The sequence below is a fragment of the Mercenaria mercenaria genome, chromosome 3 (genome assembly GCF_021730395.1).
Source record: "Mercenaria mercenaria strain notata chromosome 3, MADL_Memer_1, whole genome shotgun sequence".
Classification (NCBI taxonomy): Eukaryota; Metazoa; Mollusca; class Bivalvia; order Venerida; family Veneridae; genus Mercenaria; species Mercenaria mercenaria.
In genome coordinates, this window is record NC_069363.1 from 18,419,269 (window position 1) to 18,446,673 (window position 27,405).

At 35.1% G+C, this 27,405-nt stretch overlaps 1 long non-coding RNA gene across 1 annotated transcript; it reads right to left on the reverse strand.

Moving 5' to 3' along the window:
- Positions 1 to 26: 26 nt before the first annotated feature.
- LOC128555514 (uncharacterized) lies at positions 27 to 27,405 on the reverse strand. The gene is made up of 3 exons (XR_008370122.1): positions 27,319 to 27,405; positions 782 to 4,108; positions 27 to 154 (listed from the first exon to the last, which is right to left on the reverse strand). It is a non-coding gene; the product is annotated as an uncharacterized LOC128555514 (long non-coding RNA).

Sequence of the window (27,405 nt, forward strand, 5' to 3'; positions counted from 1 at the left end):
CAATCAAACAAGTAATCAACACATTTGTTTTATCATCTTTATTTCATATAATGGCGACGTAAGTCTAATATAGGTCCAAAAAGTAATCCAGTAATTGAAACTTTCAAGTTTCGTCATTTTTGTATGATTCTTTTAACTCCGCTGAAATTTCTACCTGAAATGCATAAAATTTGGCAGTTTCATCATTTCATAAAAATCGAAAACTTAGAAGTGTGTGTCAGAATAATTTGTATATTTAATATATTGATAACGTAACACATAAGCACAGATAGTGCTTGACTCCCTTTTCATGTTGTCATTGCTATAATTATTGTTGAATTACTGTAATTAATAGAATTTGGGTCATTTGTCGCTGAATTGGGTTCATTATATAGATAGCTGGATCCCAGCATCACACAATATGTCCTATACAAAAGATAAAGGGAACCAGATATTTGACAGAGCAAGTACTCGTTGTAAAACGTTATGTTTAAATTTGGACCAATCAGAAACAAGTTCTAAAAATAGCACGTCTGCTGGGGTATAAATAGGTAGATGGATGACGGAGAGCTCATTCGGTATCCAGCGGTCGAAGAAGACACATCGAGGATTCAACTAATTATTTATCCCAGTACCTTGAGAAGGAGACTATTGCAGTTACCCTGTCAGGGCGGATAAATTATTAAAAAGAAGATTTTGGAAGTTCTTAGACTAAAGAAGAGTAGTCATGGTTCCCAACCGGAAGGCACTGTACCAACTATAGAGCAGAGGTTGAGACCATCAAACAAGCTATTAAACTCACTGAGGAGTCTCCAGAGAGCTGCCCCAACGTGGTTATCTTCACGGATGCTCTGTCAGTACTCCAAACACTGGAAAATTCCAAACAAACATCCATCTCCAGGGCACTGTTCAGTCTATGTAAAACAAGAGTTGTGTCCTTACAATGGATACCTGCACACTGTGGTGTACCTGGAAATGAGAATGCAGACAGATTAGCCAAGCTTGGAGCTACAGATAACCAGCCACAGAATGCCATTACTCACGAGGAGAAGGTGACAATGATCAAAGCACTTACAAAGCCAAGGCCAACCAAGGATGACTACCACCTACTAGAAAGATGGGAACAAGTCATCATCTTTAGGCTCCGCACAGGACATAACAGGTTAAATGCCCACATGTGCACAAAGCTTAAATTGTCTCCCTCTCCGATGTGCCCCTGTGGTCTGGAACAGCAAACTGCTGAGCACATTCTGCAGAGATGCCCACACCTGGAAAACCAAAGAAAAAGTATGTGGCCAAACAGCACCCCAATGAATAGCAAAGTGCACGGCAAGAAGGAGGACCTGAAGAAGACAGCATCCTTCATTGCTGGATCAGGGGTGACATTGTAGGCGGTGAACGCCAACAAGAAGAAGACTAAAGAAGAGTTGCAGAATTTCAATAAGGTTTTGAGCTATAGGGCCAGCGCATAGGAGTTTTACCTTAAGGGTAGTTGAATTCTATATACGATAGCATATATAGGCTGAGCATCGGGAAGCTGAGACAGAGACCCAGAGTTTGGTAATCTACTGAGATAGTAGGAGAGTTCCAGCTTATAGACGGTTCAGCATTATTGGCGAAGTACAGCCAAGGCATCGGGGATATATGGTAGTTGAATGCTACATGTGATAACATATAGGCGCTGAGCATCCAGGAGTCAGGGCAATCATAGAGTTTGAGAGGACAGAGGCCGAGCATCTATGCGATAGGACTCGTATGTTGTTGATTCAAAGACATTGTCTGACGGGAACTTCAACAAAAATACCAGTCAAGTATAGTCTCCAGCCTAAAGGAGTTTAAGCTAATTGAAAATTGTTAGTTTGAAGCATTTAGTGATTTGCCTGATCCATGAAATTGGCTAGCTCATAATAGAAATCATTTACGAATCATTGGTACACGAATCATTTAGGCCAGGTAGCCAGAGGAAAATTCTATATATGAGATATTTGCTTTCACCAGCTCTACGTTTAAATAAAGGACATTCTACATCGTTTGTCAGCTAGTCTAAAATAGAAAAAGTGGAAACTCCACAGGTCGTTCAACACGACAAAAACGAAAATGTTGCAGGCTCGGTTTGATTGAGCCTGTTCATGGACGGTAGTGAAAATGCATGCTACCGTGCACGCCCTCTAGCCCCGGGTTGAGCAGAACTCATCATTTACACATGCTAAATGTACAAAAAGCAATTAAGAGACATCCGACATAGTCACCTTAGCGATTGGACCCAAGCCATTGTTCAAGATACTAAAGGCGTAGGCACTTCCCTTGGTCATATAATCAGTATCCTGACAGTGTGCTAGTGTTATTACTAAGAACATAATTGCTACGAGACAAACAAACACGTTATATTTTAAATTCTATAACAAGTCTTCTAAAACTTCGTAAAATGTAACGAAGTTCGTTGATAAACGCAATTGCTCTTTAAAGTAACAAATAAAATGCATCAATCTTTGAAAAATACGGAACATTTATAACTTTAACAATTAAAATAAGTGTAATTTAAAAAATATCTGTTACTCACGTTGCGGATCCCTTTGTGTAGTATTCATAAACGTGCTCTATCTTATCCAAACAGATATCAAATTACAGGAAGACTGTGTAAACCGATGCAGGCTTACCTCGTGACTGTATGATTAATAGACATGTGTAGAAGAGAAGATCATTAGGTGAATTTGGAATAATTTATACATGAGTATAGAATGCATTTTTTTCTTAAACAATTTGAAATTCGTGAAAAAGAAAAATCAGATTCCGAAAATAAACAATGTCAAGCAATATTGTAACATAATCAAATTAATAATATTTCATGTGCCAATGAACTATTATTTATAAACGCATGTCCAGGCCTTTATAATAACAAGTAAATATCTTTAAACTATACTATCAAACTTATACCAGTTAGATTTATAACTAAAAACATTTATCAGACTTTCTATCCAACCTAATTCCAACGTCCTCTAGACGTCTAAGTCTAACGTCTGTTAGACGTCGCGACCAAAATCCAACGTCTAACCAACGTCGGTACGACGTTAGGTGTCTACTGGGCAGGTATTTCAGGTTCCCTTCTAGCTTGGATCTCAGACTATCGTTATGCCCAACGTCAACGCGTTGTTCTTCCTGGCTTTAAGTCATCATGGGCTACAATAAAAGCAGGAGTCCCTAAGGGCTCTTTCTGTTTTTATACATGACATAGTTATTTACATCCAGTCTTCCATAAAACTTTTTTGCCGATGACACTAGTTTTTACGTTATTGTTGAACGGCCCCTGGAGGCATCTGAACTTCTTCAGAGATATATACTCAAAATTTCTGCTTGGGCTGACATATGGCTTGTTACATTTAATCCTTCCAAATCGGAATCCCTCCTTGTCTCCAGATAACGAAATACATCTCCTCATCCCATACTTTCTATGTTTGGGCAACAGATATCCGAAGTTACTGGACACACACATCTTGGTGTCTTTCTTTTCAGCGATTGCAGCTGGCACTCTAGCCTGGGAATCCAGTCTGACAACTTTTTTCCCACCTGCAAATTGACAGCCCGGGGAAACCTGTTTTCCGACCGCAGCGCCACCTATATTACACCAGAAATATGCGGGTGTTTGATAAAGAACGATAACTTCAGAAAGCAATAATATCCATGGCTAAAAATAGAAACGGAATTCTCACGGAAAAGACATATCGGAATCGTGTACTTCCGAAGGTTTCCGAACATTTCCGGGCCATAGACAAATACCAGTTTGTACCTCCCATAGCTTTTTCAGCAAGTTTTAAAAACTTTTAAATATGTCAGTATAAACTTAAATTTGCGTCATAGCTATCAAGATGTAATGGTGTCGGCCCAGTACAATTTCTCCTTCTTTGCTGTATAGTAAAACAAGCACTTTTGGACATGGATTGTGAATTTCACAGCAAAATTGCAGCATTGACAGCTCTGTATTTCTGAAGAGTAATACTATCCCAGTCAATATATCAATGAACTTTTTTGCTACACATCAAAGTATCTAGTCCATGTTTAAATTTCCCACTGACATCTGTTATGGCTGCCAGTCTGGTGTTGTTTTTTAATCCTTCCGCACAGAAATGTAGTCCTGAAAAACACACATCAAACAACTGTTAAAGACATCAGAAATAACAAAAAATGTACACAGTATCAATAAATACATTTGGAATTTAACATGTCAAAGTAGAGATAGCGTTAAATTGGGAACTTCAAAATTTCAAAAACTACTTCCTAGGATACAACGACCAGGAAGTACTTCAATACCGGGGTGACAACTTATATTAATGGAGACCTAGTGATCTACGAAAATTGCTGCATTTCCGGCAGCATTGCCTTTCGTTTTAAACAAGGGCAAATATGATCACATGTTAATTAGGCTAATTATAGAAAATCGATAATCAGTAGTCACATGGAAACTCCTTCAAATTTCCCCAGGCGTTGATAATATCAGAAACTCGATGAATGCCAATTAACACTAATTAGCGCAAATTGAATGATCTTTAATGCATAGGTATTAGGTATGATCTCTTCTGGCAAAGCACATATATTATCAACGGCTTCCCAGGCTACTGGCACTCCCATATTGACTATATTTTAGACAAATCATGGAAAAGAGTCAACGTCATTCGTAAAATCAAGTAGATCTCTTAAAACTATCTACACTTCCTTTGTCAACCTTATTCTCGAATACGCCGATGTTGTTTGAAATAATTGTACAAAGAATGAAATTGATCAATTTGACAAAATCCGAATATAGCTACTGATGCAACAAAACTAGTTTTCCTTGAAAAACTCCATGAATAATCTCCATGGGAAAGTCTGTCGGAGCGCAGATACAAACATAGACTCATTCTTTTCTTTAAAATGTACACAAAAAGGACACCCGCATATCTTTCAACCACTTTGTACTTTAATTCTTTCCTGCCTTCAGTGATACGTGACTGGAAACTCCTACCAATTCATATCCGTAGTTTAACAACAATAGAGAGTTTGAGATTTCAACCTTCGCCTTCCCCTTCAACGTCACGTGCGAAGTTAATGTATGAAGTTGAAATTCGATTAAAATTCCTTGAGATTTCAAACATTAGAATGAACCTTTCTTCTTTTAATCCGCCCATTCAATTTATCCGTAATTATGATCGTTTTTTTCGTGCATTTTGATATCAATTGTCCGAAAGGGCAGGACTTTTACAAGAGGTTTTAAAAATGAAAATTGAAGAAAAAACATTTCCATTAACATAATCATCGTATGGTTATTAGAACGAGTACAAAAAACAAAACAAAAAAACCAAACAATGTGAACAAAAAACTCGTTAGTGTTGCTCAAAACATTTAGATTTTATATAAAATGATGTCAGCATATAATGCACGATTGTAAATCATACATGAGAGGAAATAAAAATGATGTTCATATTGTAAACAAAAAAGCATGAGACATCAACTATTACAAATGCATTTCTCGATATACTTTGAAATTAAGTTACATATATGCGATAAAGTAAACACAAAAGGCATAAAAATAAAGGACAGATTCATCCGTGATGCTGTTGACTAGTATTCCATAGTGTTTTTTTTTTTCTTTTTTTTTTTTCGAATTTCTTAAAAGACGCGTTTTACTTGTAGACACTCATAAACAATATACCTGATGAAAATCTAACCTTTTAAAAGATATGTCGATAACATGAGCCAATATACAGAATTTATGAAAACATTTAAAAAGCGAATTGAAATTAATGTAAGATACTCTCGTGATATCATACCTTTTGACATTATGACACCCTGTATGACCCTGTATAATGCAAAACTCTCAGACAGCAAAATATAATCGTGCCAAGTCACCAGCTGTCTGGCGAAACAGTCAAGAAATGTTAGGTTGAGACGAATATTGTAGCACAAAATAACATGTGGGCATATACACGCAATTTTTTAATACACTATTTCATAAGTAAAGCATCTGAAGGTCTATGTATTTTGGTTAGAGGGACACCAATATTAAATAGGGGGTCACCCATTTCTTCACACCGAGTTTCAATACCGATTTTCTTTGTAAAATGTATGAATCATAGTGGGAATTGACCCACAATGCCCCTCTGTCAGGCTCTGAGTCCGTACATATAAAAATGGAGTTATCCCTTACAGCTAACAGGAAACTTCTCGCATCATGATATCATAAATATGAAATTGTCTGATACTTCAGAAGAATTTTCCGTCTTACTAGTACCATTTTATGTTTATGATTAACACGCATTTGTCGTATTAAGTGTCCGACAGTAACGGATTGACTTTATCTGGATGTGAAAATAAAATGTTCCACCAAATGATAATCGCGCGTAATTATTTTTTTTTCAAGTAAAATGACTGTCATGCCATGTGCCTTCATCCAGATTTCAGTCTTTGATGCCGAGTATGCGGACAGAATACATGTAAAAAGACTGAAGTTTTGACTGTCGTGATATCACATCTTCGGACGTTCAAAACTTCACTTCATACGACAAAAAGGCCCATCTGGTAAAATCGATACCGCCTGGGGACACGAATATGCCGTAGAAGTTAAAGTTTGAACAAAATCTCAATGTTTCTCAAAATCAGTTGATAACTTCATTCTTCCACGTTCAATTCAATGTATTTGGTTAAAATCACTAGCTATACAAAACTTTATTATTTTTATATTTATTGATAGTGTTTCGCATCAAATTTAGTCTAATTATATATATGGATAATCAAATAACTTAATAAGCAGAAATCCCGAAACTAAGCTTTTTATTTCGCATAGTAATAAAGAGAAGTCTTAGGCTAACTTGATATTACAAGGGAAACTTTAGTAGCAACATCTGATATAAATAAAAAACACGCATATCGGTGACGTTTTACCCCAAATATATATGAGAGACGTTAAAGGGGAAGGCGAAGGTTGAAATCTCAAACTCTCTAATATCTTCTTTCAAAAATTACTTGAATAAAGATATTCGCCGCATACCTACATACTATTATGTCGGATAAAGGAAGCTCCAAGTTCTTCACACAAGATTACGACTAAATGCAGTGCACTCAATCATCATCTATTTCTTAGAAATATATCACACACACACCTCTTTGTCAATGCGGTCAAATGGAGACAAATGCCCATTACCTCTTAGAATCACCTTATATACAGGCTGCCGCCAAAAGCATTTTTACAAGTGTGCACTGTTACATAGCTGAAAGTAAGACTTGTCTTTCGTTCTAATCATTTCCATCAACTGTACTTGTAAAGTTAGTACGTTAATATAATTATGTACATTGTAGGGAATAAATACGTTTATATATATATATAGATAATATATATCCCACATAAATTATAAAAGTCTGCTGGAAATTATCCAGTGAATTGAATAAATTATTCATGGAACATGCAGTTATGTTTTACAAAGTCCCTATTTTACTTTCTGACCACAGCTATTTAATTCAGCTACTAGTTTGTGCTGTACACATGCTTTCAACGCCTTCAAATTGAAATTCAAAACTGTGGTATTTGTATAGTTTGAACCTACGACTTCTGATATCAAACTCAAACTATCATCGGTGGTGTTTGTAGCAATTTAGAATTAAATCATTTTGATCCAGTTTTAACTTTTAAGGTTTGATAGGTTTATTGGACTGATATTGACAAATATTGAAGAACAGTATTAGAATGAATAATACAATAATAAAGTAATAAATGAATGAATGAGTTGGGTTTTACGGCGAATCGACACAAAAAGGTCATATATCGCCGAGAAAAAGTTAAATGGATTACGTTAATTGTAAAAATGAATGAGTTGGGTTTTACGGCGAATTGACACAAAAAGGTCATATATCGCCGAGAAAAGGTTAAATGAATTACGTTGATTGTAAAGCATCTATAAAACTATTAAAGTAAAAAGGTATATACATATATAGCGTAAAAAGACAATTGCAAACATAAAAATGTAAAACATGTAAATAAAAATCAAATAAAGTTCAGATTTTATGGTATATGGCTATTTGTTTCAAAAATTGCAAAATTTTTGTCGGCAGGAACTTGTTCAAACAACCTTTTAACGATTCTACATTATAGTATGAATTGCGCTGTGGATCGAAGTCAACACAGTTGATTAAAATATGTTTAATAGAAAGCGGTGTTTGACATGGTACACATTCAGGTTGATCTTCATTGTTCAAAAGATACGAATGAGTTAACCGAGTATGACCTATTCGACAACGAGAAAGAACAACTTCCTCCCTGCGAACAGATCTATTTCCCTGGTGCCATTCACCTAAAGTAGGTTATATTTCACGAAGTTTATTGAACGAAGCATTGATCCATGAAGACTGCCATTTAGTTAAAATGTATTTGATGATATTTGACCTAAAATCAGTATATGGTAATTTCAATTGAGATTGATTTAATGAAAGTGATGTCTTTGCTGCAGTATCAGCATCCTCATTTCCATGAATACAAACATGACTAGGAATCCAACAGAATATGATGGACTTCTAAAAGATAGTTCATGAACCTTGACAGGAATATTTTGAATGAGAGGATTTTCTGTATGACGGATGTGTATTGATTGTAATACAGAAAGTGAGTCGGAAAAGATGATAAACTTTTCTTCATTATATTCTGAAATAAAATTAAGGGCCAAATCAATAGCTTTTGCCTCGGCTGAAAAAATTGTAGCGTTATTTGGCAAACGTAATTTTGATTGATGCAGATGGCTAACGGCGGCACATCCAACCTTTGAATCATCTTTAGAACCATCTGTATAAATTTGAAAATGATCTTTGTAAGTCGACTTGATTTCATTATATTTGGACTTGAATATTTCAGAGTTTGTTTCAGACTTTTTCAAGGCGGTTTTCATATCAAAAAGAACTGTTGGAGAACTAAGAGTCCATGGTGGTGTATTCAGAACTAAGTTTTCTTTTATATCATCAAATTCAAAATCAGTTTCCTTCATAGAATTGCTGATGCGAGATCCAAAAGGTTTTATTTGTTTTGGTTTTCTGTCATACGAATCCTGGTACTTGGGTTTAAATATGATTTTATGAGCAGGATTGGATTTGTTGACAGCTACCCTCAGAGCATATTGTAATGACAGTTTTTCACGTCTCGTGTAAAGAGAGGGTTCGTTTGCTTCAACATACAAGCTTTCAACAGGCGATGTTCTAAATGCGCCAAGAGCAATACGAAGACCTTGATTATGGATAGTATCCAACATTTGTAAATACGATTTCCTGGCTGAACCATAAACAACACAACCGTAATCCAGCTTGGATCTAATCAAAGCTCTATAAAGTCTTAACAAAACCTTGCGATCTGCTCCCAAATCAGTATTTGAAATTACCTTTAAAAGATTCAACGATTTCAAACATTTTGCTTTCAGGTGTTTTATGTGTGGTATAAAAGAAAGTTTTTATCAAAAATAACACCAAGAAATTTTGCTTCGTCAACAACGGGTATTTTTGTACCATTTAGAAAAAGCTCAGGGTCACAATGACGTTTCCGTAATTGACAAAAGTGGACACACTGAGTTTTTGATTGAGAAAATTAAAAACCATTTTCCATGGCCCAAGTTTGAAGTTTATTCAAACACTGCTGTAAATGGCGTTCAATCGTACGCATATTTTTTGAACGATAACATATCAAAAAATCATCAACATATAATGAACAATCTGTCCCTGGTAACAAACATTTCACTATATTGTTAATTTTGATGCTAAAAAGTGTAACAGATAAAATAGAACCTTGTGGAACTCCCTGTTCTTGCTCAAATGAGTCAGACAGGGTTGAACCAACACGTACTTTAAAATTGCGATCAGATAAAAATTGTGATATAAATGTTGGAAGACGACCTTTTAAACCTAAGTCGTTAAGATCATTCATAATACCATACTTCCAGGTAGTGTCATAAGCTTTTTCCAAATCGAAAAAGATAGACACTAGATGCTCTTTTTTAACAAATGCATCACGAATAAAATTTTCCAGTCGAACAAGATGATCAGTTGTGCTGTGCTGCGCTGCTTGCGAAAACCGCTTTGAAAGTTAGTAATTAGGCCTTGAGATTCAAGATACCAAACTAGTCTAGAATTGATCATACGTTCTAGAGTTTTACATAAACAACTAGTAAGGGCAATCGGTCTATAATTACTGGGGTTAGTGCTATCCTTCCCGGGTTTTGGTATTGAAATAACTATAGCTTCTCTCCATTCCAGTTTTCCATGTAATATTATAAATTTCAAGTAGGAGGTCTAATGATTCTTGTGGTAAATGTTTTAAAAGTTTATAATGAATTTGGTCTGGGCCAGCTGCAGTATCATGACATTTGTCTAAAGAGTCAAGCAGTTCTGTGAGCGAAAAAGGTTTCATCTCAGTGTTGTTATATTTTCTGGTCCTTCGGGATCATTGATTTCAACTCATTTAGATTTGAAGATTGAATACTGCTTAAGCCGGTGCTAGGGGGCGTGGGCAGTGTTGCATTTTCCATTACTGCTCATGAACAGACTCAATCAAACCGAGTCTGCAATTTTCACTGTTTGCTTTGTTTTCGGTGCTTCCGAGGGATCTACTTTCCAGATTTTATTTACTTCACAACAGCGGGTGTTAAGTGCTGTGTGGCGGCCGTAAAAAGTCGCCCCGACTTCATCTCAGTGTTGTTACATTTTCTGGTCCTTCGGGATCATTGATTTCAACTCATTTAGATTTGAAGATTGAATACTGCTTAAGCCGGTGCTAGGGGGCGTGGGCAGTGTTGCATTTTCCATTACTGCTCATGAACAGACTCAATCAAACCGAGTCTGCAATTTTCACTGTTTGCTTTGTTTTCGGTGCTTCCGAGGGATCTACTTTCCAGATTTTATTATAATCTTCATTATTATTTGAATCAAAATTTAAAGGTTTACTTTCTTTAGTTGATTGAATGTTTTGAAACCTTTTATCATAATTGTCTGATGAAGAGTTTTTTGAAAAAGTTTCACCAAGTGTATTGGCAATGTCCTCCTTGGTAGATGCAATAGACTGGTCTGCTTTTTTAAGATGGGAAACATTTGAAGTTTTTCCTTTTCCACTTATTTTACGAATCATTTCCCAGACTTTTTTAACCGATGACCTAGAATTAAGTTTGGAAACGTATGAATGCCATGATCTTTTCTTTGCTTGTTTTACAGTTCTGCGAGCTTTTGCTCTCAGAATCTTAACTGCTTGAAGATTGTCTTTTGTCGGCCGTATATTAAATATTTTAATGGCCGCTCTACGTTTTCGAACAGCGGTCTTACAATCATCATTATACCAAGGCTTTTTTTTATGTTTACCATTTCTTGAAGTTTTAGGAATGGACTTGTCAGCAATATCGGACAGAAAAACCGATCAATAGGATCATAAAAATTAGTAAAATTCTCCGAAGTCAAATCGTTTTTACATAACGTTTCAAATTGCTTCCAGTCAGCTTTATTAAATTTGAAATATGAAGGGTGGTCTGATGGCAGATTAGAAGTATTTGAAATAATAATTGGAAAATGGTCACTACCATGCAAGTCATCCAGTACTTTCCATTCAAAATCAAGAATGATGTTCGGTTGACAAATTGTCAAATCAAGCGAAGAAAAGTTACCTGTTGCAGGATGAAGATACGTTTATGATTTACCATTTAATAAACAGAGCGCATTTCTTTCAATAAAAGTTTCAATAATTTGACCTCTAGTGTTGCTGTCAGAACAGCCCCAAAATTCATGATGACCATTAAAATCTCCCATAAACAAAAAAGGTTGTGGTAATTGTTTTATAAGATCATCAAGATCTTCAAGATTTAGTTTAAATTTGGGAGGTATGTAAATCGAACAGATAGTAATTGGTCGATGCAATGTAACGTTTATTGCAACTGATTGAATACTTGTATTTAGAACAATTTGTCTGTGCGGACATGCATTATTAATAATAATAGATGTACCACCAGAAGCTCTATCAGTGTTAGTATTAATGAAGTTATACACTGAATAATTTTTAAAAGCTATTTTGTCCGTTTCCTTTAAAAATGTTTCATTAAGACACATAAGTGAAGGATTATATTTTGATAAGAGAAGGAGAATTTCATTATAGTTTGCTTTAAGTCCACGGCAATTCCACTGGATAATTTTACTTTCCATTTACCACTGGATAATTTTACTTTCCATTTACAATGGTAAACAAAAACTGAACGACTGGAAATTTAAAGTATTAGTGTTGCATTGACTCAGGAGGTGGGAACCTTTTGATCTTCCCCTCCTTTGTGCTAGTTACACTGGACGGAGCAGATAATGGCGGATCGTCATCATCCTCACCTGTCAACCGGTTCATATCAAGAGGGAACCTGTTACGGGTTTGAATGGGATCATTTGATCCCTTTCCAAACCCATCAGTTTTCAAGTCAATTTTTTTTGTCTGGGTGTTTGACTCATCCCACGTAGATTAGAATTTGATGTAATATTTTGTTTTGACGATTGCGAATTTGCGTAGTTGGGAACATTTTGTACAGTTGGTGGCAGCCTTGGTTTAGCAGCTGCATTTTGAACTACTGATGTCTGAACAGGTTTTGCTGCAACTTTTGGCTTTTCGTTTTGAGCATTTGGAACAGGCATAGAATCAGTTTGCGTAGACGCATCAATACATTGAGTTGATTTGTTTGAGTTAGATTTTGTTATGGAAGAATATGTCGATGTCAGTGATGGAGATACGAATTAAGCATTGGCAATTTGTCTAGCTTCAGGAAATCCAATGCCCTGTGTGAATTTGACATGGAGAACTTCCTTTTCGATCTTCCATGTCTTGCAGTCTCGAGACTTGGCTGAATGGGGCTCGCCGCAATTCACACAACGTAATGGATATCTGCCGGTGTCATGTTCATGAGAATAGCCATCTTGGCAGCACTTTAGGCAAATGTGATCAGCTTTACAGTTCTTTTCATTGTGGCCAAACCTGAAACAATTATAACATTGAAGAGGATTTGGAATATAAGTAGAAACTTTTGTACGAAGATAGCCAATGTTGATAACAGAAGGAAGAAATGGAACGCCAAATTTTAGAATGATAGTGTTCGTTTGGATTTCTTTGCCTAGTTTCTCTATTTTAATGCGTCTAGCAGCAGTGACATGTTGCGCAGCAAGTTCTCGCACAATTTCCGTCTCCGATACTCCTGCAAGATCAGGACAACAAATGATCCCCCTTGAGGAGTTCAGAGAACGGTGTGGGATACACTTGCATGGGTGGTTAAAAAATGACGTCATGCCTAGTAAATTATGTGCATGCGCTGCTTTGTCAACCTCCACGAGCAGGTCCCATGTACGTAGTTTCTTAACTGATTTTGGAGCACCATCGACACTCTCGAGTGTTTTCTCAATCACAAAAGGAGAGATACTTGACCTTTAAAATGTTTCGTCGGTGGACTGAATCAGAAGAAATCTAGAGTAAATAGTGTTTGAGCCAATTGGTCGGTGAGAAGAATTCTCACCTTCCTTGCAGTCAGAGTCTGTTTCCGTATGCGATCGTTTATTTTTATTTGTATTTTCCATATTTAAATTATTCAGATTCATCACTCTCAGCCCCCACCCGTCCAACAAGGGAACATGTAAACAAAGCGGATATCCAGCTTATACATGTTAGGGATACTGTAGTGATATACTTGGCCAGATATTTTGCAATCTTTTTATATCACCAGCTGTATTGCTGAAAACAATAAGGGGATTGAAGGGAATGCTACTCTACCCAACCAATTGACCCTAAGCCACCGCCTTCTAGGAAATAAGATGGAAATACATATTACAGTGAAGTGTTCAATAACTGTGTGAACGTACAATGAAATTTGCTGAGCGCATTAAGATATGACAATAGAGAGAGACATCAGATTTTGTATAACATAAATTTGCAAAAGCTCAGAAAATTGTACAATTTAGAAAAGAAAACACATAGATGATATTTAAAGTGAAGAACAAGTAGATGCAAACGTAATTAAAGAGATTTCCTAGGGCTTGGCATGACTAGCCGATTGATCGTATCGGGCCAATACGACCGCCAGAACGTCTACACCGAATTAGAGGCCAAAGATGTGTATTGGCACCCACATCCCGGGAAGAAGATGCGCACATGCAAACAAGTGCGCATCATCTCCCCGGGATGCTATGGGGTACCTCAACATCCAGGACCCTCCTCTCCGGCTTACGGGTCGCCACCCACGGCAAACAGTTGGCTCCATTTTCGGAGGAGTCGTACCCCTCTGCATGGAGATACAGCCAGCATTTTCTATCCCCCCACCGGCAATGTCTGTAAGCATAAAGAATCATTCTTTATTATTACAAACTTAGATTGTTAGCCCTGATTATCTATTGTTTTAATAAGACCTCTAGGGGGAGCGCATATGTACGGATCACGGGGTCGTGAGTTCGATCTTCGGGCGAGGCGTATGTACTCTGTGACGATTTGATAAAAGACACTTTGTCTGAAATCATTCGTTCTTCATGTGGAGGTTGGCAGTTACTTGCGGAGAACAGGTTTGTACAGGAACAGTATTCAGGAACACTGATTAGGCTAACTGAAATACTATTGAAAAACAGCATTATACCCAAATCAAAAGAAGAAGAAGAAAAAAAAAAACACTAAGACCTTTATAAAACAGTATCGAAATAACTGCATTTTGATTTCAGAATACCGTCGTCTGCGTTTTTGTTTTATTTTTATTTTGAATATTCCATTGAATCTGGTCGACTGCACGTTTTTCTTCCTGTTTCATTTCCAGCTCCGCGGCTTGTGCGCACAAGTACCAAGCAGTCTGTTCTATAACGCTTCATATTGTCCCCACAATACGTTGGACGGAATATGTAAAGAAGATAGAAATGCCCTAACATGCGAATATCCAGGGCCAGCATGAATCATACCTTGTAATTATTAGTTCCGTGAATATTGGTTTGGAAAAAATAGCATTTATTTTGACGTCTACTGATACTAAAGAGGGTCCAGAGAATAAAACAGTTTTGAGACCAACCTATATCTCACACATCTGGCTTGCTGTGTCCCAGCACAAACGGTTTTGAGACCAGCCTATATTTCAAAAATCTATCTGGCTTGCTGTGTCCCAGCACAAACAGCTTTGAGACCATCCAATAGCTCACACATCTGGCTTGCTTTGTCCCAGCACAAACAGTTTTGAGATCAGCCTATATCACACACATCTGGCTTGCTGTGTCCCAGCACTACCTTTATATTGACCAAAGGCATAATTATAATATTATAATATTAGAATTGTTTTATACCATTGATCAAGGTATCAGGTAATAAAATATTTTAAAGATCGACAATAACCAGTATGTTTCTTAACATTTAATGTGCGTGTCAAAATGCGCTTGCTTGTAAGACTAAATTTACTTTTCTGCTAAAGTATTTTTTACTTATTTTGAAACAGTAGCTATGTTTATTTCATTTTGTTTTTCGATTTCTTTGTTGGGTTTAACGTCAACCCGACACATTTAAAGGTCATATGGTGGTTTTCCAGCTTTTCATAGTAGATCCCAGGTGCCTCTCCGGACATTATTTTTTCGAGAGCGGACACCTGGGTAGAACCTACGACCTTCAGTAAACCAGTTGGAAGGATTCCTTAGATGAATTTTTTTATGCCAAAAGTGAGGCTCGAACCCACATCGATGAAAGTGATTTGTAGTCAGCGACCTTAACCACTTGGCCACGGAGGTCCCACATTACATTAAAACTGATGATGCTAGCATTTCAGCAAAAGGTAACAGTATGAAGCAACATGGGTGAAGTGCCCTTTATTTAAATAAAGTTTGATTAAACATTAACATCTTGCACTGCAAATAAAAAAGAAATGCAAACCCGGTAAAACGACTTTTGGTTAGAATTCACTTTACCGATACATATTTCCTGTTGTCAATAAAGTCCTGTTTGTGCATGTATAGAAGATTATTTTCTTGAAAACATTCATCTATTTAAAGAATTTCATAATATAACATCTTCGACGATAAATAGAGCGAAATCTAAAGCGGTGACCCCTTTTTTAGTGCCCGCTACTCAAAAATGCACATTTTCACCCTGTGACACGCCTAGCTCAAAAAGTATTCAATATCAATTAGTGAAACCCTGCATGAGTTTGTGGATGGTAGCGTGCATTTCCACTACCGTCCTGGAACAGGCTCAATCAACCTGCAACATTTTCGTTTTTGTCGTGTTTCTATTTAATTATGATATGAACTTGCGCACCTCTTATTTTTTGGCTAGCTCTACTCCCTATTTGTAGAGTTCTGACTCCTGAAATAGTAAAAAAATGCACATTTTCTCCTTGTGACGCGCCTAAATTAAAAAGTATTTGATATATAAAGTGATGAATTTATCATGAAATAAACTTTCGCATCTTCTATGGGTTTTTTTCTGGCTCCACCCCCTATTTTCAAGGTTATGGCCCCTGAAATAGTAAAATAAATTGACATGGCTTGCTCAAAAAAGTATTTGATGCAAATTCATGAAACCTTGCATGAGCCTTTATCATGATGTCACCTTGCCCACTTTACATTCTTCTTGAGATTTTAGGCCTATCTTCAATTAGAGTTACGGCCCTTGAAATAGACAAAATAGTGGATGTTTGTTTGTGATGTTCATAGCTCAAAAATGATATGGCATATAATAAATCCTTTATATGAAATGTTTCTTGAGGTTCTACCAACATTAGAATAATTGCCTCTTAGTTGTGACAAATGTACCTGGGTGGGGGGGGGGGGGGGGGGGGGGCGTGGAGGGCATACCCGTTGTCCTACAGACACGCTACAGTTCTTTCAAGGAATCGATAGCGATTGAAATTTTGCATGTTTGTTTAAATTTATTCAAAATTCTATCCCGCAGTTTTTTTTAGTACAGGCGTTTTTACGCGAAACATATTTTATATCCGTGTTTTATTTTCATATAAAATCGCTGCTAAAAACCTATCAATTAGGTCATTTTGCGCTCTGCTAAGATGCGAGGTTAGATTTTTATAAAATCTTCATACGATAAACATCCAAATGCTTTTGTTGTAGCAATTAACATACTAGAAGATCTATTTGCAGACTGACAATATTTGCATGCTCCAAATGTTCAGTTTATATTACACCGAAGTATTTGAATTGTGTTACATAATTAAAAGTTGTATCACCAATTCAGATTAAAAACTGAAAATGTATAACAAACGCATTTGACTTGAAAGGATTTACATTTATTACATTTCTAACACACAATATATTCAATACATTTAACAAACATTGACGGTCGATTTCTGAGGCTACTATCATAACAAAATCATAAGCATAAAACGGTATAGGCAAATTTTCACCATCAATATAAATTCTATTGCAAATCACGTACACAAAGTATAAACAATTAGGCGGCAATGAACAGCCTTGTGTTAACCCAGTGGTGACAACAAACCAGTTTTTTTTGTTTGAAATATTTACTCTCACAGAACACAAAACATTCTGATGAAGGGACTTAATAGCATTAATTTGTTTTGTATAGAAACCGAATTCACTGTGCAGCAGTTCTTTAGTTATGGTGCCAAAAGCCCTTTTTAAATCAAAGGAAGAACAAAAAGGTTGACAACTTACGTTTTCCCTTGTATCGATAACACTAGGAACTGATTGAATGTGATATATTGTACTATAGCATTTTATTAAACCATTTAAACCATTTTGATTATCATGGATAATATTATTCTCTTCAGTCCAGTGCGTTATTCTTTCATTAAACACGGTACAATAGATTTCGTAATCTACAGACATACTACATGTACTAGATACATCATGATGTGATAAAATGTCATTTGGATCACGCATAGAACATTTAGGGATAGGCCTTATAAAAGTCCTACTCCATATCACAACTTTTGCAGAAAAAAAACTGTGTGGAAACATCTATTATGTTGTTTCTGTAAAAATAAAACTGATAACATAGTCATTTGTTTATCTGGTAACAAGAGTATTAACAACATCTGAATCAAAATCAGTATTTAGATCAGATGGAGGAGTATAATGAGTATTAATTTTTTTTTTCACTTATTAAAGATATCATATTTATCCAGTGTTAATTCCCCATCACTAACAAGTATTTACAGGGATACCATATATTGTTTATCTCTTATTCTTACCCTATCAATGAATTTCCAAAACCCTTTAGGGTTACCTATGGAAAACCGGTTACTTCTATTCTACTATTATGAACCGTAGTTACAAATGTTAGCAACATTATCAACATTATCATTATCAGTGTTGAAACAAAAGTAAAACCATTAGCAACAAAATTTATGTCACTTAAAGTACAGTGCTAACGATCATTTAAAATTTACTAAAAAGCACCGTACAAGTTCTTATTAAAATCAAGAACATTTTTGTCTTTGTTGTCATCTACACCTTCAATAAACTCAAGCATATCCCCTACATGACATAAAAAACAACCCACAGATTATAACCAATTAAAAACTTTGTTTCCCTGTTGGAGCTTCCCTCTGAAAATAAGACAGAAACAACACATAAACATTTAGCAAGTCTGAAAATATTCTAAGTATTTTGGCAAACAATGAAAACACACTGCCTTAAAGCAATTAACTACTCATATAAAGCCAACAGACCTACAAAAAACAAGGAATTATTACATTACTACCTAGGAGGGGAAATATACATTGTCCTTTTCAAATTGGCGCCCTAAAATCTCTAAAATTTGACTATAAAAGAAGCAACAAACCAATAGCGAATCCCCATAAAAAAAGTTATAAATTCCATAATATATAAAGCACAAACAAGATTTTTGAAAAACATATACATAGGTGAAAATATTAGGTTACTATTTGAAACTACTGAATATTTACAAATTAAAAATGTACCCGTGTCTGCAAACTTAATTTTAATAAATCAATACTTTTAAGAGCTGGATCATTAGTAAACACAGATTTGAAACTATGTAATGACAAAAAATTTAATTGGACATCTGAACGGCAAACACACTTGGCATGACTTCCTCGAAGAAAATTGATAAAAATGTAACTCTTAATCTAGACCTAATATTAAACAGCTTCGAAAATTGAAACATTGAAACAATATAAACATAGAAAACTAACATTACTAGTAAATGTTACAGTGATAAAAACCTTTGTACTACTGAAACTTATATATCCTTTTACAGCCAGTTTTACCGACCACGTCTGAAGAGCAATTAAAAGGAATGATAAAAGTACTGTATAATTTCATATGGAACAATAAACCCGAGAAAAAACCAAACGAGATATGCTACAAAAATACAAGGATAAATATCAAACAGGGAATGCCAGGTTCCAAAAATGCAGCCTCCCCGAAACGAAAGTCACAGCACGCAGATGTGCAAACTGCCAACATACACACTCACATACAAAGCAAACACACGAGGACAAAACCAACAAATAAAGGAACACAGTTGGGCACCGCCTTGGAACGGTCAGTGGCAAAAACACCACTGGGGAGCTTAAACCGGTTTATGGTGCGCACCCAAGCTCACCCTTACCCGAACCATGTTCCAAAGTCACTGGACTGTGTAAATAAATAATCCTCGCCAAGTGAATCTCTACCACACGCAATGGAAACAAAGGCATGTCATGTAATACACATAAATGCTCCTGTACCATTTTATAATAAGCAAACCTTAATAACCAAAAACGTATGTTCTCAGTGCCTTTGTAGAAGACCGAGCATCAAGAGAAACACCCTTAAAGTCTCGAAGAAACCGGCCAGAAGACAGGTCAGTCCTGGTGGGATTTAAAAACTGACACAATCAATGAGGAAAGCTGGAAATGGATTGAACACTAAACATGCCGTGTGTCTGAAAACAGTTGGATCGTTACCTCTTTTAATAAAACGTTTCATAATTTTACCAAATACAGTATGAAAAGTACCAAAATTCTTACGAAGTTTGTAAACCACATCCCTATAAAAATAGGGTTTTGAAATACCTCCTCGCAGAATTATTGAATTTTAAAACCACATTAGAATTACGATAGTAAACTTTAGCATAATATTTTATAGAATACAACTTGATTTTGTCAATGGAGGACTCAAAATGATAGATACTAAATGTTTTTGAACTCAATGAAAGCAAGCTGGCTAATCATGCTACAAATATGGCCAGATAAGTAGCTTAAAACTGGTAGTAGGTGGTCTATGAATGTGCACATCAACTTCTGCATACCAAAATGTTTGTCAGAATCTGTAGCTTTCGGAACTGCCTGATGCCAGTTTCTAGTCACTGGGTAAAGTCCTCAAATTCAAGATGGCCACCAAGATGGCCGCTGATAAATAAAAATGACATCCAATATATAGAATTGCAAAATAAAAGCATCTAGATGCTGTAATTTCATTTGGAATATTTATAACATTTTTAAAGTTATAAATCTACAAAATTATATGCATAAATCGATATGAAATAAAACTTTTTTACACATTTTATACCAATTTAATATGGACTAAAATGTGATAAATACTATTTTCTTGAAATTACGGTCAATATACTTTGTTTGTGTACTTCCATTTACTGTTGTACTTTACACTATGCAATCCCGTGTTGATCAAGTGATAATAAATTGTAAAAGCATTATTATTTTGTTATAGGGTACATCTAAATTATTGATAACACATAGATTTTAGTGGGTGGGGTAGGTCAATGTAAAATATATTTATTGATAGGTGAAATCAGAAACAAATTTTAAAATAATCATCTTTTGTGATATATACATCTTACTATATATTAACATTATCAAAACAGTGTAAAGGACGAAATATATATTTAGACGAAAATGTGAAACTATCAAGATTATTTTAAAAAATGACCGCTAAGATGGCTGCCAAAATGTTTTGAACTGACTAATGTTATATACTGGCAACAACTTTGAAGAATATGCTTCAGCTTGTTGATTTCTTTATGTTATACCAGCCGCACATAATTTGATTATTCAAATGCATTGTGATTTACAGAGTAAATTGTAATATTTTTGACATGTAATAAATAAATGAAACAGCATAATGGTGTATACATGCATACCAGATATAGGATGTAAATTTAAATATTTACATACATATCTAATGAATAGTTAATTATTAACAGTAGCATGTTATCATATTAGCCCGTCTGATCACAAAGTGCTCAGGTTGAGCTGTTGTGATCGCTCACTGGCCGGCTTCTGTCTGTCCACACTTTCCTATATACAATATCTCCTAAACCACCGTGTCAATTTTGATGAAACTTCATAGGGATGTTCTTTGGATAGTTTTCTTTAAAATTATTTAACGAATTAAATTCCATACAGAAGTCTTGTTGCCATGGCAACCGAAAGGAAAATCTTTAAAAATCTTCTCGTCCAAAACCACAGGTCTTAGGGCTTTGATATCTAATATGTAGCATTATCTAGTGATCTTTTACCAAGATTGCTTAAATTATCCCCCTAGGGTCAAATATGGCCCCGCCCTGGGGCCAACTGGTTAATAAAGACGTATATGGGGAAAACTTTTAAAATCTTCTTATCCAAAACCAAAGGGCCCTGGGCTTTGATGTAGCGTCATTTGGTAGTTCTCTACCAAGATTGTTAAAATTATATCCATAGGATCAAATATGGCCCCGCCGTTGGGATCACATGGTTTATATAGACTTATATAGAGAAAACTATGTAAATCTTCTTGTACAAAACCACAGGGCCTTGGGCTTTGATGTTTTGTATAAAGCATCATCTAGTGGTCTTCTGACAATATTGTTCAAATCATCTCCAGGGGTCAAATATGATCCCGCATTGGGTGTCACAAGGCTAATATAGACTGATTTGTTTAGGGAAAACTTTGAAAATCTTTGGTACAAAATCACATGGCCTAGGCCCCGACTTCATCTCAATGTTGTTATATTTTCTGGTTCGTCGGGATCATTGATTTCAACTCATTTAGATTTGAAGATTGAATACTGCTTAAACGGTGCCAAGGGGCGTGAGCAGCATTGCATTTTCCATTACTGCTCATGAACAGACTGAATCAAACCGAGTCTGCAATTTTTACTTATTGTCTTGTTCTCGGTGCTTCCGAGGGATCTACTTTTCAGATTATTTTTGATATTTGGTATGTAGCATTATCTAGTGGTTCTCTACCAAGATTGTTCAAATTATATCCATAGGATCGAAAATGGCCCCACCCTAGGGTCACATGGTTTATATAGACTTATATAGAGGAAAAACTTTGAAAATCGTATTGTCCAAAACCACAGGGTATAAGGCTCTGATACTTGGTATGTAGTATCATCTAGTGGGCCTCTACCAAGATTTATCGATTATATAACTAAGGACAAATATGTCACCGGGGTCGCATAGTTCATACAGACTTAAATAGAGAAAACTATGTAAATCTTCATGTACAAAACCACAGGTCCTTGGGCTTTGAAATTTTGTATGAAGCATCATCTAGTGGTCTTCTAATAATATTGTTTGGCCCCACCATGGGTGTCACATGGTTTATTTAGACTTGTTTAGGGAAAACTTTGAAAATCTTTTAGTACAAAATCACATTGTTACAAATCCTAAAGGACAACACAAAGAAAACATTGCTCGTTCAATTATACAGAGTATATACTGCAAAACGCAAGGAACAGTCTCACTAACAATGGAGTATTCATTAAACCTTGATTGGCAAGGTGATAAAGCAATCGAAGTTTCTATTGACAGTAGCCATGTCATAAATGACTTGGAATCTAATCATGAAGAAGCCCAAAAACCTTCCACCAACAGAGAACAGTTTTTACCAGCACTTTCTACGATGCAGTTAATGTTATGGCGGAATGCACTTCCACGAGCAAGAGACTTCGGTTATGATTACAATGGGGAGAATAAATACTTAAAACATGAATTGATGATACAGCCAGTAGCTGCTCCAGAGTTTTTGCGATGGCAATACAGGAGCATAGACCATGGTATTCATACTGATGACTGAACTGATATTATGCCTGATTGTCACAGTTCACATTCATTCAGGTGTATGTTACTTCTTTGAAAGAATCAACTTTTTTCATTTTTGATATATTTGAATATGCAGAAATGTTTATTACTTAAACAGAAGTAACAAAATCTTACAAGTAAACTTAAACTGACTAATACAATATCGCCTATGTGTGTTCTTGGCATGTATTTTGTACAAATCCTCCATCAAAAGATTTTCAGCATCGCCCCATTTATATGTTTTCAGGCAGTATCTTATGAAATTTCCACATATTTTAGCAAATACATTTTTCTATCATAGGAAATTAGGACTGATGTAGCATTTGCGCTGGCAAAGATATGACCTTGTGTAAAACTATGCTTAAAATTTTAGCCTGCATCGTGTGTTACAGTAATTCAGATGACTCAAACTATATTATGTCAGATTGTATCAGTCAACATTTGTTCAAATATATGTTGGTAGTTTTGTAAAAATGAACTTACCAAAAGTGTTCTCATTTTACTTATTTATTTTTCAATCGTGAATGTAAAACATACAGATAAAGCAAGACAAACATACATACATATTTAAAAGTATTTAAATTACTCTAGGATAAAATACTGTTCTACGCTGTTTTATGAAAGAAAAATAATGTATCGGTCAGTTAACGAAATGTTGTACAGAGATGTAGGTGTTTAGCAAGCTTTTGAAAACAGCTAGCGTGTGAGCTACCCTGATCTTGACTGGGTTGGAGTTCCAAAGCTTAGAAGCAGCGAATGGAAAGGTGCGAATGCCATACATCATGTTTTTAGTTTTTGGCATAACCATTGACAGCGTGTCTTGGAATCTTAGGTTTCTGACCGATTTATACACTTCTATCATATCAGGGGACTGATTGTGTAAAGCCTTAAAAGGGTGGGTCAGAACCTTGCACCCTTTATTTCACTGGCAACAAATGGAACTCCTTCGGAATCGGTGTTATATGATTGTGACGGGGCGTCTTAGTGATGACGCGAGCTGCCGTGTTCTGGACATATTGCAACTTGTTAATACAGATATAAGTTACTGTAGAGCAGTACATGTATTTTATTTCTACAGAAACAACTTATGTTTTACAAGTATACTTTAAATTGCAAATACATATTATGTATGACTGTGTGTATTTGACGTATACAAAGATATCCCATTAAAACGTTTCCAGATAGCTTCCTACATATGTTCTCAATGGCCTTTTCAACCTAAGGATTTTCTACATCTTGTACTGCTATAATTACCCTACACGTTTGTAGTATGAGGTAATTATAGCAGTATAATATATAGAAACATGTTTCCTTAAATAACAAATAAATAAAATTAAAATTTTGTTTTTTTTCCGATGTACAGGAGATAAGACACTGAAATGTATAAAAATGTACACAAAATACACATCGTGTATGCTAGTGACTTAAAGTACTTAAATCATATTATGCCAGTTTGTATTAATCAACATTTGTTCAATGTATGTTGTTTTGTAATTTGGAATTAACAGTCTAAAGGTTATTTATTTATATTTTAAAAAGATGCCATTGCAGAGCAGTATTCCATTTTTCACTGATGTTATAATATCTCACAAGCTTACAAGTAAATTTAAAATGTGGAAGACATTATTCGTATGTTGTACTTGAATCATTTTTACATTCTCTTTTTACAAGAAAATGACCTGAGTAATTAAATCAGCATCTTATGTAATTGCTACTAAATTTTCTAGATGTGGCTTTAAATTTCGAATTAACATTTCAGTCTGTGTTAATAACTTTATAGAAAGAGTTAAGAAACGTATGTTTGCTTAAACATCGAATATTGTCATAATGTGAAAATAATATATTTTAATCATTTGCAAATTAATCACACCCATTATTTAATTTAGTTTTACTTTAATAATTCTCTTTCACGTGTTTGTTCTGCCCAAAAGAAACAGTTTAGACATTAAAAAAACTACACCTTTACTTAACATGAATTTTAAATTATTACACTATACGTAGTGTACGTAGATTTACCCCACCCACTTAACTGTTTACTTAGTCCTTGACTGTTGGATAAATAGATAATGAATCAATTAAAAGCTGTCATGTAAAATACTGATGATATAGTTTATGAAAATTTCTGAACATAATACAGCACAAAATTTGTAAAATATAATCAAGCAATTAAAAGTGATAGAATTATTAAAGGAATGTATCTAAAACAGTATTGTTTTCTTATAGTTTTGCATTCAATATCCTCCATATTTTATAAGAATATATTATTTACAAATAATTTACTTGTATAAAATAAATAATATAACTAATGTTTATAATTTCTATTCGCATAGATGACACACACGAAACACTTGTTATTAGAATTCCCCGAGACAACATGACTATAACCATATGAAATATTTAATTGTAAAGTCATTTGTTCATAAGTACTAATTAATTCCTCGCACGCTACAATATAAAAAATGGAACAGTCCGCAAATTATTGATGACTGTTGATGCTAAACTTTGCCACTTATCTGACACTTTTGTAGAGTTTAGATTCCATCATAACACTGACATGATATACTTGTAAAGACTCTAAGGACCTCGCATCAAACATTTTGATATATAGTTTGCGATGTGCACATTCGTAGACCACCTACCCCCCATGAAAGTGAACTCGTTTGCGACAGTATAACACGATTGATGTGTGACAGCGATAAAGCGCCTTGGTTTACATTTTACAATGCAGCTCTTAAAACATCCGGGGTGGGGGTGGAAGTGGAAGTAAGTATTTGAATGTAACATGATAAAGATATTAAAACAAATGCAAAAAAAAAACAATGTACTTCTTAAATTTTCTTATTGCATGGCATACCTGCCCAGCAAAAAGGTCAAATCAAGTGGCATAAGTGGGAAACAGATAATTTGGAATAACTCTAACACGAGGAACACGAGGAATGGGAATGAATTGTAATTATAAGGAATGACATAAAAAATGAATCATATATTTAGAACATATATTTGTTTCCAAGAAATTGACTTTTATTCGTTTGAACAGTTTAAGTATTTAAATAGCCCAGGAAATAATGAATTTCTAGAATTTTATCAAATTATTACCATCATTTAGACAGACCTGAAAGAGTCAGCATTACCTACACTTCTACAGAAAACCTGCTAAATAAAGTTCAGACAGGTACAACGTCAAACAAACTACTTTGTAGTTAGAGAGAAAACTGAAACCAGAAATATAATCTGAAAAGAAATAGGGAACAATGATATAAAATGAAGTTCAGTTTATGGACAATTTTCAGAGCAACAATAGACACAAAAATAAAAACTTTCAGTATAGTTTTAATACGGATATTTCCAACCAATAAGTATTTGTTTAAAGTGAAATTGTCAAGAACAAACTTATGTGACTTTTGTTACATGCAAGTGAGAAGTATAGAACACCTACTTTGGTCGCATTATATTTCATAAAATACTCAATGGCTCTCAAAACATATGCGTTCGGATGTGCTTTACGGTATGATATATAGTTCCTTACAAATTTAAGTAAACATTTAACAATCGCCTCACTTTTCTATCAGCTGTGAGCGAAGAAATCTCATTTTTTTTCATCTCACATTTTGCTTATTTCTTCCTTATCAGCTTAAAACAATGTTTCTGCGTTTTCGCGTTTATTCTGTTTATATTCATTTCTGTAAATTTTGATACGTTTTGATAATTTTATATGCAATAATATCAATGAAATAAAATCGCGGACATTTCCAAAGCAGCTCTTTGTGTGTGTTGATTTTGTATGCTAATAGAATAATTTATATTTATACTGACTTCGTGCAACGACTGTTATGGTTATGGAGAACCTCATAAAATCTCTGTATATTCGACATTGGTGGTAAGCTGTCTTACGTTGATCCTTGCATTGAACAGTCACGGTAGATACGCTGCTTAAAATATATTTTGTCCTCAACGCCACCCGACTTAAGCAGACACATGCATTTGGTAGCCGCATTGGTTCATTCCTTTGTGTGATACTTGATTCAGTACTGGCTGTATATGACTTGTGCAATAACGTATACGTGTAAGTTCAATTAGCACCTAATGTGATAAAATACAGAGCATTAAACTTTTTTTCACGTACAAGGCATTAGTTAATATACGTCCAAGTGAGTGGAATATCTATATCGCAATAACTACGCATTTGAATAATCTTCATGCTCACACAAGTACTTACGCAATTAATGTATCTGGCTTTCATGGAAGTATTTCGCAGTCTTTCCTGAGTTTTATCCCGAAACCTGCCTTAAATTCAGATGTTCGCACTTACCTTCAGACTGAAGTATGGTACTAGTCCTAGAATTCATATTTTGAAGGGTTTGCGAGTATGTTGGTTCCCTACATCTCAAAATCCAAG